This window comes from Bidens hawaiensis, unplaced genomic scaffold, assembly GCF_021521415.1.
Source record: "Bidens hawaiensis isolate Kalapana, Puna unplaced genomic scaffold, B.hawaiensis_p1.1 tig00022316_1, whole genome shotgun sequence".
Classification (NCBI taxonomy): domain Eukaryota; kingdom Viridiplantae; phylum Streptophyta; class Magnoliopsida; order Asterales; family Asteraceae; genus Bidens; species Bidens hawaiensis.
The window spans coordinates 220,650-236,492 of NW_027493470.1; the positions used below are offsets into that span (position 1 = coordinate 220,650).

The 15,843-nt window shown below is 36.7% G+C and overlaps 1 pseudogene across 1 annotated transcript; it reads left to right on the top strand.

Moving 5' to 3' along the window:
- The first annotated feature begins 922 nt into the window (after positions 1-922).
- On the top strand, positions 923-10,049 carry LOC143565307 (endoglucanase 17-like; annotated as a pseudogene). Its single transcript, XR_013141043.1, has 8 exons — positions 923-1,105; positions 6,543-6,596; positions 7,094-7,300; positions 8,012-8,212; positions 8,294-8,386; positions 8,494-8,655; positions 9,130-9,241; positions 9,333-10,049. The product of XR_013141043.1 is annotated as an endoglucanase 17-like (transcript).
- The last annotated feature ends 5,794 nt before the right edge of the window (positions 10,050-15,843 follow it).

A 15,843-nucleotide genomic window follows, 5' to 3' on the forward strand; every position in this document is an offset into this window, starting at 1 on the left:
TCTTGAATGGCTTCTCTAAGCATACGGAGGAATCTGTTAAACCTCAAGCACTCTTCTCTCCTTCATGTCCTCCCTTTGGCTTCTTGCAATCCCTTGCTAGGTGCCCACGTCCTCCACAGTTGTGACACCTATGGTAATCATTACATTCCCAAGAGGAATGTCCTGCTCTTCCACACCTGTAGCAAACACCTAATCCCTTTCTGCACTCTCCGGGGTGTCTCTTCCCACATTTTTCACAAGCAGTGAACCCCTCTTGCCTTGCCTTCTTTTTGTGTGGATCCACCTCCTTGGCTTCCTCTGGTTCTGGGGTTGGGTTCTTTTTCTTCGGTCCCATCTTCTCCCCTTCACAGTTGGCAAGGTCCTCATAAATCATCTCGGCCAATTCCACGGCCGAGTCAAATGTTGCGGGCTTACTAGACTTAACCAAAGTGCGAACATTCCGTGGAAGTCCCCTTACGTAACACTTGATCCTTTTAGCTTCGGTGTTCACCATGTCAGGTACCAACCTAGACATGCGGTTGAATTCAGTAGTATACTCCCGTTGTATCATCCCTCCCGCTTTCAAATTCAGAAACTTCATCTCCACTCTTTCAACTTCTGTATCAGCGCAGAACCTCTTCATCACCATGTCCTTTAGGTCATTCCAACTCATCGCCTTGATCTCTTCACGGGTCTTCCTCTGCTCCACGCTCTCCCACCAGTACATAGCTGAATTTGAAAGCGGATTTTTTTCAAATTTGAAAGCCATGATAGCTGAATTACAAGAAATTTGACGTTCTTAAACAAAATTATATACATGTTGCACTTTTTTTTATCTATGTTTTTATCAAAGCAGGACGTTATTTTTTAAAACAAAACGTTACTTTTCCACCTTATATAAACTCACTTTCACACTCTCACTTGACACACAAGTACACAACACACTTCAGAGCCTACAATGGCTGCCTTTTCTTACCTCCACCACCTCCTCCTCATACTCACCATCATCTCCGCCGTCACCGCCAACCGCCGCCCCCACCGTGTCGCCTCCCATAACTACAAAGACGCCCTCACCAAATCCATTATCTTCTTTGAAGGCCAAAGGTCCGGCAAACTACCCCCAAACCTGTGAGATTTGGATCAGTCCGAGGCTTTAAACAAGATCAAAAACACAATGTAAACCAGTCGAATGCTTTAATAAAAAAAAGTGATGTAGAACAAAGGAAAATAAAATGAGACAAAAAATAGAACTATCATTAGCTACCATTAAATACTAACAAAACTAACTGATCTCCTATTCTTTCTCGATCCATGCAGCTCCACAACGTCCATGATTCCCCAACGTTCTCATTCCTGTTTACTCGTTCTAATCTGGTATGCCACATGCTGCTATTTTCTTGCTGCATTCTGTTTTGATCCATCACCGCAGTATCCTTGGCCCAAGTTCTGCAAATGGGTCAGTCCATCAAGTTCCTGGGTCTTGGTCAATATTAGCCCAACATTCTCCCCCGTAATGTTGACATCCAAGACCCCTATTAACCTTCTCATCTCAGTGAACTTGACCCGCGGTAATGCCTTCGTAAGAATATCTGCCTTTTGCCACTCTCCTCGAACATGCTCAACATTAACATCACCTCTTTCAACACATTCCCGAATGAAGTGATACTTTGTGTCAATGTGCTTGCTTCGGTTGTGAAAAACGGGGTTCTTCATGAGTGCTATGGCTGAAACATTATCCACACTCAAAGTAAACTGTTTCACCTTCCTGCCCATCAACTCGGACAACAGGTTTTTCAGCCACAACCCTTGGCATGTGGCTGCAGCTGCAGCCATATATTCAGCCTCACAAGAGCTCAATGCCACGGTTCTTTGCTTCTGCGAAGCCCAGGTGATCAAGTTACCCGCATAATAAAATACCACACCCGTGGTTCCTCGTCTATCCTCCAAGTCCATACCGTAACTGCTGTCACTATACCCGTGCAGCTCACCTTTACCTTCTCGGCTGTACATCAGCCCATACCCTTTTGTACCCTTAAGATACCTCAAAATCTGTTTAATTGCAGCCATGTGACTTTCTTTCGGCTCCTGCATGAATCGGCTCACAACACCAACTGCATATGTGATGTCGGGTCGAGTGTGCATAAGATACCGGAGACACCCAACCATTCTTCTGTATTCGGTTTGGTCAACAGGCTTACCTTCTTCATCTTTCGTCAATTGCAGCTTGTTCTTCATAGGTAGCTTGGATGCATTGCACCTCTCCATACCCACCATATTTAAGATTTTACTAGAATACCCTTCTTGCTTCAAAGTAATGCCATCTTTACTTTGATTAACTTCAATACCAAGATAATAAGATAACTTGCCCAAATCACTCATTTCAAAAATCATCATCATCTTGGCTTTGAACTCGGTTATACTTTCTTCACTTGAACCGGTTACAATCAAGTCATCCACATAAACACCTACAATAAGAGCATAATCTTGTTTGTGTACCTTGTAGATGGCTTGCTCGTGAATGCACCTACTAAAACCGAGGGCCTTGAGTTCTTTATCTAGCCGTGCATTCCAAGCTCTCGGAGCTTGCCTCAAACCATAGAGGGCTTTATGCAACCGATACACCATCCTTTCTTTGCCTTTGACTTCAAACCTGACCGGTTGTGTTACATAGACTTCCTCTTTGAGTTCCACGTTCAAGAAAGCGGATTTTACATCTAAGTGATGCACAATCTAGCCCTCTTTGGCGGCTATGCTCAACAGAAGCCTCACGGATTCGATACGAGCAACCGGTGCAAAGGCATCTTCATAGTCGACTCCTTGTTTTTGCACGTACCCCTTTGCAACCAACCGGGCTTTATGTTTGGTTATACAACCCTTTGCATCTTTCTTCAACTTGTATACCCACTTTAAACCAATTGGCCTGTGGCCCGTTGGAAGTTCGGTTAGAGTCCAAGTCTCGTTTCGTTCTATAGACTTTAACTCATCTTCCATGGCCTCGAGCCAAGCTCTATCTTCTGCAGCCTCTTCGAATGAAGTTGGTTCCTCATCAATCAACATCAACTCGCCATATAACTCTTGTACCCGTTCATCCGACATCGGTTCGGTCTCTTGATAGAGCTCATTTAATGATCGTTGGCCTCTTGTAGGAGTGTGATCGAACGTATCAACACCTTCATTTGAATCACCATCATCATCTTCATTTTGCACCTGTTCTGTTGTTGAGTTATTCCCACTGTGTTCTTTACTTTGGCCACTGTGATTACTTTCACCAACATCTCCAAATTCATCGGCACACCACGACACTATTGGGCCTTTCACATTAAGCTCACTGCTCCAGGCCCACTTCTTTCCCTCATCAAATACAACTTCACTTGGGGAAGCTATTACCACCTTCATATCAGCCGGATTTAGTAGCCTATACCCTTTGCTCTTTTCTGCTATTCCCAAATGAACCATCGGGATACCTCGATCACTTAATTTGGCTGGCTTCTTACTCACATCTTTGACATAAGCAACACACCCAAACACCTTTAAGTGTGACACTTTTGGCCTTTTGTTCTTCCACACTTCATACGGGGTTGCATTCTTTACCGACTTTGTTGCCATACGATTGAGCAAGTACACAGAGTGTCTAACCGCTTCTCCCCATAATTGATCCGGGACTCCCATAGACTTTAATATCGATCGGGTCATCTCCACCACGGTTCTATTTCTACGCTCCACCACCCCGTTTTGATGAGGAGTGTAGGGCGTAGTTAGTTGTCTTCTAATCTTCATTCTTTGACAAAAGTCATCAAATTGATGTGAAGTAAACTCGCCTCCTCGATCTGTTCTCAACATCTTTACATGGTATGAACTATCTTGTTCCATTTGCAATTTGAACTTCTTAAACATAATAAATGCTTCATCTTTTGTTTTTAGAAGATAAACCCACATAAAACGTGTGTAATCATCAACAAGTAATAAGAAATACCGATTACCTCCATGAGTTTGAGGTGAAATGGGTCCACATAAATCTGCATGAATTAACTCCAGTGGCTTGGTTGCTCTCCAAGTTGACTCTTTTGGAAATGACCCTCTTGTTTGCTTTGCAATCATACACCCTCCACATACTTGTCTTGGGTGTACTATGTGAGGTAAACCCTTTACCAAACATCTTCTGGACATTGATTCCAGTACATCAAAGTTCACGTGCCCCATTCTTGCATGCCATATCCAAGCTTCTTCACTCAACTTGGTTAACATGCAAACGGGTTTGGTAATTTGCAAAGCAATCTTATACAAACGATTTTGTGACCTTTGTATCTTCATAACCAGCCTCTGAGATTCATTATACATCTTTAGGGTTGCTCCATGCAGACGGATATCATAGCCTTCTTCAGTCATTTGACCCAAGCTTAAAATGTTGCTTTTTAGTGCTGGAATGTAGTAGACATTTGAGATCACCAACTGCTCACCATTCTTTGATTCAATTAATAGTGTACCCTTTCCAACTACTTGTACCTTTGACCCGTCACCAAACTTCACTTCTCCGGTTACGTTTGTATCTAGTTCTGCGAAGAACTCTTTAACCCCGGTCATATGGTTGCTAGCACCATTATCAAGATACCATGTATCTCTTGTGTCTGGGACAGCAGCTTGGGTTGGAATGACCTTATCTGCATTTAATAACACCATGTTTGTTGCTTCTACTCCACAAATACTCAAGAGCACTGCTGGCTCATCTTCTTGAGTTAAGTGTGCCTCTTCTTTCTTCTCCTTTGGTTCTTTGCATTCGGATGCAAAGTGACCATATTGATTACAATTGAAACACATTATGTGTTTCTTATCCCTTCCTTTCACATTGTTCCTTTGATCTTGATTCCCCGCATCTCCACCACGGTTACCCCTACCACGGCCTCGACCTCGGAATCCTCCTCGACCACCCCGGTCGCCTCTGCTTCGTCCTCCATGTTGCTGCTGACGCACACTGCCCTTTGCATTTTGTACTCCATTAAACCGAGAGAGTAACAAACTGCTCTCGTTGTTTTGGTAAGTTTGACGAAGCTTCAACCGATCTTCGTACGCCTTCAAATGAGCAACTGCCTCTTCAAACGCCATTGAATCTACAGTAGCACTTTGTTCAATGGATGCTACTAGATTGATGAACCGGTCGGGGACGGTGTCAAACAACTTCCGAACCATCTCTTCGTCACCGAGTGTCCCTCCGACACTATTGAACTTTGACACCATACCCGACAATTTTCCTGCATATTCATCGATCGACTCTCCATCCTTCATGTGGATAGCTTCAAACTCACTCTTCAATATCCTCAACCGGGCCTTCTGTACTCGTTCTGCCCCGATATAGCGAGACTTCAGCGAGTCCCATACCTCCTTGGCAGTCTTCTTCTTTGCTGCCTGGGCCAACACCTCCTCTGGGATCGATTGGAAAATAAAGGCTCGAGCTTGTTTGGACTTCTTCTCGTCTACGGTCACGCCGGCCGCTGGCTCGATGGCTTCCCACAACCCGTGGGCATCCATTATTGCCTCCATCTTGATTGCCCAGGTGTTATAATTTGTGGATGTGAGAACTGGACACTGGAATGGAAAGGAGCTATCTTTTGAGGGGTTTGAGGTAGTTGCTATGGCTGACATGGTTTCGAATCGAAGGTATTTAGGCATACGAACGGATCAGAACAAGTGCTCTGATACCAAATGTGAGATTTGGATCAGTCCGAGGCTTTAAACAAGATCAAAAACACAATGTAAACCAGTCGAATGCTTTAATAAAAAAAAGTGATGTAGAACAAAGGAAAATAAAATGAGACAAAAAATAGAACTATCATTAGCTACCATTAAATACTAACAAAACTAACTGATCTCCTATTCTTTCTCGATCCATGCAGCTCCACAACGTCCATGATTCCCCAACGTTCTCATTCCTGTTTACTCGTTCTAATCTGGTATGCCACATGCTGCTATTTTCTTGCTGCATTCTGTTTTGATCCATCACCGCAGTATCCTTGGCCCAAGTTCTGCAAATGGGTCAGTCCATCAAGTTCCTGGGTCTTGGTCAATATTAGCCCAACATTCTCCCCCGTAATGTTGACATCCAAGACCCCTATTAACCTTCTCATCTCAGTGAACTTGACCCGCGGTAATGCCTTCGTAAGAATATCTGCCTTTTGCCACTCTCCTCGAACATGCTCAACATTAACATCACCTCTTTCAACACATTCCCGAATGAAGTGATACTTTGTGTCAATGTGCTTGCTTCGGTTGTGAAAAACGGGGTTCTTCATGAGTGCTATGGCTGAAACATTATCCACACTCAAAGTAAACTGTTTCACCTTCCTGCCCATCAACTCGGACAACAGGTTTTTATCCATGCAGCTCCACAACGTCCATGATTCCCCAACGTTCTCATTCCTGTTTACTCGTTCTAATCTGGTATGCCACATGCTGCTATTTTCTTGCTGCATTCTGTTTTGATCCATCACCGCAGTATCCTTGGCCCAAGTTCTGCAAATGGGTCAGTCCATCAAGTTCCTGGGTCTTGGTCAATATTAGCCCAACAAAACCAAAGAGTCACTTGGAGAAAAGACTCCGGTCTTTCCGATGGCGCCGCCATGAAAGTAATTAACGACAAATGTTACTCCTATCGTATTTTGCACTTTTAAAAAAGTGGGCTGGCCCCACATCATCAATTAACCATTTAACATTCTATTAAAGTTTAGTTGTTTAGACTTTTTACTTATTTATTTTTTATTCTTTTTAGTTTTGAAGAAATTTGACAATGTAGGTGGATTTGGTATTATTATTATTATTATTAGCTCAAAAGAACTTTTGTGCCATAATCAAAACCCCATTTTATATTATTATTATTATTATTATTATTATTATTAGACCAAAAGAACTTTTTTTGCAATAATCTAAACCCCATTTTATATTATTATTATTATTTAGTTTAATATCAGTAGACCAAAAGAACTTTTGTGCCATAATCTAAACCCCATTTTATATTATTATTATTATTATTATAGTTAAATTATTCCCATATAAATAAGTAAAAATAAAAAATAATTCCTATATATTTTTTTTGTTCTGATTTTGAAGAAATGTGACAATGCAGGTGGATTTGGTAGGCGGGTACTATGATGCAGGTGACAACATTAAGTTTGGGTTTCCTATGGCTTTCACAACAACAATGTTGTCATGGAGTGTGCTTGAGTTCGGTGGGTTGATGAAAAGTGAGCTAGGAAATGCAAAAGAAGCGATTCGTTGGGCGACTGATTATCTTCTCAAAGCAACCAAACAACCAGATGTTATATATGTTCAGGTACATTGTAACATTCGTTAATATTATTATGTGACAGTAACACATACACTGTTATTCACATGACATGTTATTTATTAAGTAAACCGCAGTTTTTATTTACGTGATTTGTCCAAATATACGGTTTTAGTTCAATAATTTCAAATGTGGTTTCATTTTACTTGCAATCAAGCCCGACCTCAATAACCCCGTTAAATATGGTCGTAAAATCCATCAGCGTGTCATTTACGTGAGAGCCAGGTCCCTCCCCCCCCAACAAAAAAAAACACCACAGCCCCATGTGAAGGGCTTGCGAATTAAGACTGAGGTTTATTTAGGAAGTAATAGACAAAATAGCCCGTCACGTGCATGACAAGCTGATGGATTTAACGACCAGTCTTTACGGGGTTAGTGGGGTCGAGTTTAATTGCAAGTAGAATGAAACTAGAATAACAAAATTCGCAAATTTGAAACTATTGGAATAATGCTGCAGATTTGGATAAATCACACGGCCGAAACCGCAATTTACCTTATTTATTTAATTAACAAAAAATTTTTATAACAATATTATACTTAAATTAAAAATAATAAAATGTTTTAAAAAATTTAATTATTTTAAACCTTTAAAATTATGTAAAATTATTTTTTTCCTCCTAGAGATTAAAAGGGAATCTAGTACACTATTTTGGTTAAGGTTTAAGATTCTGTTGATAAAATAAAACATTAAAACGACAGGTGGGTGACGCAACTAAGGATCATGCGTGTTGGGAAAGACCAGAAGACATGGATACACCAAGAACAGTTATAAAGATTGACAAAAATACCCCTGGAACAGAAGTAGCTGCTGAGACAGCTGCTGCCCTTGCTTCAGCTTCTTTAGTGTTTAGAAAATCTGACCGGACTTATTCTAAGCTTCTACTCAAAAGAGCCATAAGGGTAAATCCGTAATTTTAAAAATCTCAAGGGTATAATCATAATTTTAGTTAACTTATGTTTGTTTTACATTTTTAACCACAGGTGTTTGAATTTGCTGACAAGTATAGAGGCTCTTATAGCAATGGGCTTAAAAAATTTGTTTGCCCATATTATTGCTCTTATTCTGGATACGAGGTAAGGTTAATTAATGTTGTACTATAATAATATAAGTCTATAAGTACTAAGATTGTGACACTTTTGGAACATTTTGTAACATATTTGGAATGCTTGGATTAATGTAGGATGAGTTGTTGTGGGGGGCAGCTTGGTTACATAAGGCTACAAGAAGTCCAAAATATTTAAATTACATTCAAACAAATGGTCAAAGCCTAGGTGGTGGTGAGACTGATAATACTTTTGGGTGGGACAATAAACATGCTGGTGCAAGAATCCTTCTATCCAAGGTAAAATATTTATATATTTATCGCTGATACGTATAACATTTTCCTCATATCATACTAGTCGTATTGTTTGATATCGTGAAAATATACACAAGGGCTCATATAAGGCGTCGTTCGTATAAGTTTACTGAAATTTAGTGATGTGACAGTGGTGTGTTTAGTTAGGAATTAATCAATTATACGAGTTGTGTGTAGTGAGTCGGTGACGTACCCACATACAAAGTAAGGAGGATAACCGTACTCCATAAAAAAATCTAGTATTATCTATACCCGAAAATATGAATCACCCCCTTAATATTTTATTTAAACCACTAATCACCCCTACATATGTCACGTGTCTAGTATGTAAAAGGTATACATGTCGTATAACCTTACACGACGACACGTATGATGTGACATACCATTTCTACAAAAATTTTTCGGTACCTTCTTTTTATATAATATTTTCCCTATTATTTTTTTGTTGATAATTTATAGGCATTTTTAGTCCAAAAGCTTCAAACACTCCATTACTACAAAGATCATGCAGATAATTTCATATGTTCACTAATTCCAGGAGCACCCTTTTCTCAATCAGACTACACTCCAGGTACTAAATATGTCAAATATAATAATTATTATATGATTAATTTTGATACTAAACTAGAGTGACTAATTATATTATTTATTAATAATTATAGGAGGACTCCTCTTCAAAATGGATGACAGTAATATGCAATATGTAACATCTGCTTCATTTTTACTAGTCACATATGCCAAATACCTAACCCAAGCCAAAAAAGTAGTAAACTGTGGTGGCACAATTGTCACACCAAAACGACTTCGTTCCATTGCAAAAAAACAAGTGGACTACCTCCTAGGTGACAACCCATTAAAAATGTCCTACATGGTCGGGTACGGTTCACGATACCCGCGTAGGATCCACCACCGAGGATCATCTCTCCCTTCCATCTCCGCCCATCCAGCTAAAATTGAATGTGGGGCGGGGTTCTCCATTATGCGTTCCCAAATCCCTAACCCGAATATTTTAACTGGGGCGGTGGTTGGTGGGCCCAACGAGAAAGACCACTTTCCAGATGAACGGTCCTGATTATTTTCAGTCTGAACCGGCTACCTATATTAATGCGCCGTTGGTTGGGGCTTTGAGTTACTTGGCTCACTCGTTTGGTCAGATTTAGTGAACCATTGTTGGTTGTGGCTTAGAGGGTTTGTGGCAAACCATGTTCCTCGAGCCCATATTAATGTAACATTATTTATTATAGTTATTATTATTATTGCTAGTGTATGTTTTTAATGTTTAGCATAGATTGATGCAAATGTAAGGTGCGTACAAGAACCGGCGTTATTAATGTAGCCGAATTAATCCGCATGAATGAATGTTTTTTGACAAGGTGTTATGGGGATTATTATTATTATTATTATTATTATTATTATTATTATTATTGTTGTTGTTGTTGTTTTTTTTACCTTGTTATATTTTGATTTGTTTTGGAATGTTTAGGTGGTATAAGTTATTTAATTTAAATTGATATTGAACGTTGTATTATTTTTTCGTGATCATAAATACTAAAAAAATCGTAATGTAGTTAGTTTAAACTATGATAAATGCAAGTAAATACCAATGAAAAGAAATCATGACATTCGAACATTGAAAAAATGACACCAATGAAAAGAAAACTCGTTCGTATTAAAAATGTAATGTGAATATATAACGTGCTCAAATAGTATTCACGTATCTAATTTGTATACTTGAGGGTCGTTGACTATGTACTCGTTACAGGTCAAGATATTTTACGTGAGTAAAATGATATACATGACTATCAAATTGTCTCTTAGCTATAGATGTAAAATTGTTCTTTATTAGAACTATTAACATATAAAATTCGCTAATCTTATTTCTAAATCTAAACCATTTTTTATTATGAGACTTGAACACTCAATTTAATTAAAATGGATGATACGGTGACACTATTTACATAACTTGATACCATTAAAACAAAAACTTCTTGAATTAAACATTATTCACTTAAAAGATAGGTATATTGGTTTTTATTAATCCAAACTATCGTCTTTTGGTCACTGTCGGTCCCAACTAACGAATTGGTTGCTGATGGTCCCAACTTTTAGCGTATTTGTTCCTAATTTCGCGACTAACAGAATCCTAACGCCGTTAGTTGCAGGTCCCCGTAAAAACATTTTTGGCCGAAAAACATCACATGAACACCGCCGCATCCACCAATTGACTCACCACAAACCGACCACCGCCATTTGAGCACCATAAACCGATTCCGACGATGACTCTAGGATTGCAGCGACCTCAATAATTGAAGCTTTTACTAGAAAACGACTCCTAAATGTCCGATGCGAAGTTACCAAGATGTTCCATACGAAAATGTTGAGTTTTCGGAAAAAAATTGCGAGTTTTCTGGCCTAAACGTTTTTCCGACGACTTGCAGCTAACGGTGTTAAGATTCTGTAAGTTGCGGACCGTTAGAAACAAATACGTTAAAAGTTGGGACTATCAACAACCAATCCGTTAGATGAAACCGGTAGTAACTAAAAGGTAGTTGTTGAGATTAATAAAAACAAATACAGATGAAAAACTAATAAATTCTATTTATCGTTTTTTAGTTTATGCTCTCCATTTCAGAGGTTCATTGTACTTGTCTTCTTTATGACATATTGTAATACTATAAGGTTAAAAAATATTTTAATGTTAAATATCAATACAATACAAGTAAAACACATACAAAACATTATTAGAAATTAATATAAAGACATCAACCAATATAATTGGAAAGAGTAACAATTCCAAGGAATAAAAAATATAGCAAGTAGCATATTAAAATACTACCGTTGATGTGGAGCCCAAAGATTTGACCCATCAAATACTTAAAAAAAAAAAAAAAAAAAAAAAAATATATATATATATTCCTATCAAATACTTTTAAAGTAACATGGAAAGAGTGTGCGTGTCACGTGACAAAAGGCTGCACTTTTTAACAGCATTTCAGATATTAATATTACAAAGTGGGGCCCACTAAAGATATGAATATGAGAAAAGTGAGCATCAAAGAAATACCAAATTTCAACGGTAACGTGTACAACTAATAAAGATAGGCTTAAGTTTTTATAAGATGACCCACAAGACATTCTTACACTTGTGTCACAAGCATCATGGTTTAACATAAGGTTATTCTAAGTGGGAGACAATTAAGGGGCGATAAAAAGATGGAACGCCGCCCCCAAGAGATTTTGGGGCAAATTGAGGGAGGGGGAGACTTGTTTTTATCGCCGGATTTGTTGGTTTATAATAATAATAATAATAATATGTGTGGGTAATATGTGTGTGTGTGTATGACTACAATACCATTACACCTAAAACAAAAATTCACATTTTACTGACTGGTCTACACAAGCGTGTTTCCTTTTGTCTATCCAAACACAAAAATATCAGCTAGTATTAGAGTTGATCTCCCTTTCACATAGATCTGTCAGAAAGTTCACGTGGGCCTCTTTTTTTTTTTTTTTTTTTTTTTTTTTTTAGCATAAATGGCTGCTTGTTTAAAATAAAAAAATGAGTTTTGGGTATGGGCTAACATGTTTGAACATTTAAATTTGGGCTAAGCTATATTTAAAGTTTTGGCCCAAATAACTTAATTCTTTATGAGTTGTTATAACTTATTACTTGGGTTAGAGTTGGGTATATGTCCAGTTCCTTTATTAATTGTTATTATTTTATGTATGTTAACTAATAATCGTTTATATTAGTAACATTTTGAAACTCTAACTTAATTTCTCTATAAGGTTGTACCAAAATTAGATTGGGATCATTGTTAAAAGTCCATGGAGTCGGTGTAAAAAATTGAGTGCGATCATTGTTAGGGTATGTGGCGGACCCTATGCCGTGAGAGAAGGTCAGCTATTGATTCTAGCTTGCTTAAGTTTAACTCCATCAAAGCTTTTAACAAACCGATCTTGACTAGCTTAGTTTGTTTAAACCCGATATTACACCCTAGTTCTCTTAGTTTAAAGTAACCGTTAATAAACTTAACTCTTTTATTATTTTTCGGGACCTCATTTCCAATTAATATTTAAACAAATATTCTCAAAAGCAATTCTTAAATGTAACTGTTAGTTTTTTTTTCTAGATATGTAAGATATTTTAACCAAAGTACCAAACCATTCGTTTTTGGGCCATAGGTCCAGTCATGTTATCTGGAAGATATGGACCATATATGGAAATTTGAAGCCCATTACCAATCACCTCAAAGGCCCACAAGTCATGGCTTCAAGCCTTTAACTACTGTAACTCTGTAAGCCCAAAAGCTTATAAAAAAATAGGCCGTTATTAAACACAAAATATTTTAATTAAGACGAAGGGTATGTTTTGTTGAGAGCTTTTAGGAACTATCGCTTAAAGTTTTTAAGAAAAAACTCATACTCAATTAAGAGCCCTGTTTGGTTGAAGAATCTTGGATGCTTTTAAGTTAGGAGAAAAAGCTTGAAGCTCCTACTAGTAGCGTTTATAAAAAGCTACAAACATTTAGTATTTTAAATTACTTAAATAACCTTCCAAAATAAATACATTTAGTGTTATTTTTTTAAACATGTCCATTATGATCATTTTAAACATTGTATTAAAAGTTGCAGCTAATCTGCCAAACATCGAAATAGTTACAGCTTCAAGTCACATATAAATTATGATTTTTGGTCGGTAAAATATCCCATGGTGGACCAAGATTTTTTTTTTCATGGGCATGACAGTGAGGCTGGACACTAGTTTTAAGAGAGAAGGAGGGGGGCGGGGAGGGGGGGGGGGATCGTAATTTTCACATGCAAATAACACTTTGTGTTAACTTGGTTAGTATAAGTTTTCTACATGTTAATCATTAAAATTGATAAAGGTGTTAGCACCTAGTTAATTCATATAATTTAAACTTGCTGATTTGTGATGCTCGTTAAATGGTCAGTTCATTATCAAGTCTATGATATCTAGGACGTACGGCTAGAACTATATTGACTTATGCAAATGGCTTGACTAAAATAGTGATGCTATGCTTCATGGACTATGTAATTTAAATGATTGTGATTATGTTACTTGACATTGTATACTCAGGTACTGCTAAATGGAGTTGGACTATTGAGAAATACTCATATGATAAATGAAGTTTCAATGTTAGGTCAGGACAATAAAAAGTCAAAACGTACAAAGAGTTGACTAAAAATAATAAAAGTCGAAGCCAAGTTGGACTAAGAAATCAAAATCTATAGCCAAATAGATTTTTACTTCCCTCCCTCCAAACATTTCAATATTAATGTATTATTTATACCATAGCATTTGATCCTGCTTGGCAAAAAATAAAAATTTAAGTTTATACAAATATCTTCTTTATGTACTGAGTATAATTAGGTTTGTAGGACAATAGTAAACCTTGAGCAGTGAGTTTAGTTGGGTATGTTTCGTTGCATAGGGAACAAATGAAATGGAAGAAGGAATGTAATTTTAAATGAATGAAATAACTTGTTACTGTGCATTTATCATGTTTAATTAACCTATGTGAATAGAATGGATTATTATTAATAAATAAATATTAAAAAAATGTATGAATGAATAAAAATGATAAAATTACTCATATCTCTTACCAAACATTATGGTGGCGGTGGTGGTATGTCGGTGTCGGCAGTGGAGGTCAACTGGTGGTGGTCAGGCAGCGACGATGATGCTGGCGGTGGTGGTATGGCGATGATTGTGGAGGTGGCGGCGAGGTGGTGATGGTTGTCAGGTGGTGTTATTTAAAGAGTATGATGAAAGAGAAATGAAATAAAAAAAAACAAAGAAGGGGTGAGAAAGAATTGATTTGATTGAATGAGATTTCTTGTTTAACGTGTTTATTTGTTGATTCCATTTCATTTACAAACCAAACATTCATTTTTTTATTCTCTCACAATGACTTATTTTATTCCCCCTCTTATTCATCACCTTTTATTCATGCCTATCAAGCGCTACATTAGTTTGTGGTACTAATTGACCTATTATTTGTACAAATATTATAGTATTTCATGAAAATAAACCTTCTCCATGGTATTCTCCCTTGCCCAGGGCTATTTCCGAGAGTCCTTAATAAAAAAGTGTTTTTATTTGGTTTAAATAATTTAATTTTTAGATATGCTTATTGAGTTGTGATTTTTTTAATAAAAACAGGTTTAAATAATACAAATAAGTAAAAAGTTATGTTTAGTTTTTTTTAATTAAATTCATATTTTATCCTCATACTAAATATATATATAAAAGAAAAGCCTTAGATTTAATGTATACTTTCTGAAAATATATATATATATATATATATATTGTATAATAAATTCATAACATTTCCAAAGTGAAATAATTAGAATTAACTACTTTATTAAACTTGATATTAAATCTTCTTACTACAAATAAATAGATGTCTTTTTAATATGAAAGGCGAATGATACTAATAATTTGATGATAGAGATAATTAATAGGAATAAAGTATGTACTGATAAAATATTGAGATATCTTTTGATAATATTGTTTTTGGAGTGAGGTATCATCCGTACCATCATCATATGAGCTAAGCACAATCAAATTAAATCTCAGTCAAATTGATATATTTTAATCTAAGGTTAAGTATTAGTTTTTTTTTAATTCAAAAGGTAAATAATTCTAATACGGCGGTTATAGAGAGAAAGCATATGTTAAAAAAAAGATATTTTAATATGAAATATCTTTAGAACAATATTACTCTTAGAGTGACGTGTCTTCGTATGAACCAAGTATAATTAAATTAAATCACAAGCATTCATTAGAAAACAAAGTTTTAAATCTAAGCTTAAACATTAGTTTGTTTTAGTAGTTTGTTAGAGATGGGATACATTATAGAATTCTACGAGGTGCATGCATTCAATGATAAGTTAATTAATGTTTTCAAAGTGACATAATTAGAATTAACTTCCGTACTAAAATTGATATTAAATCTTTTTAGTACAAATAATTAGATGTCTTTTTATGTTTTTAGCGTGAAAGGAGAATGATTTCAATCCGGTAGCCATATAAATAATTAATAAGAGTAGAGAACTAGTTAAAAAAAGGATGCTCAAATATCTTTTAACAATATTACTTTTATTGTGACGTGTCTTCACATGAGTCAATTATAATAAAATTAAATC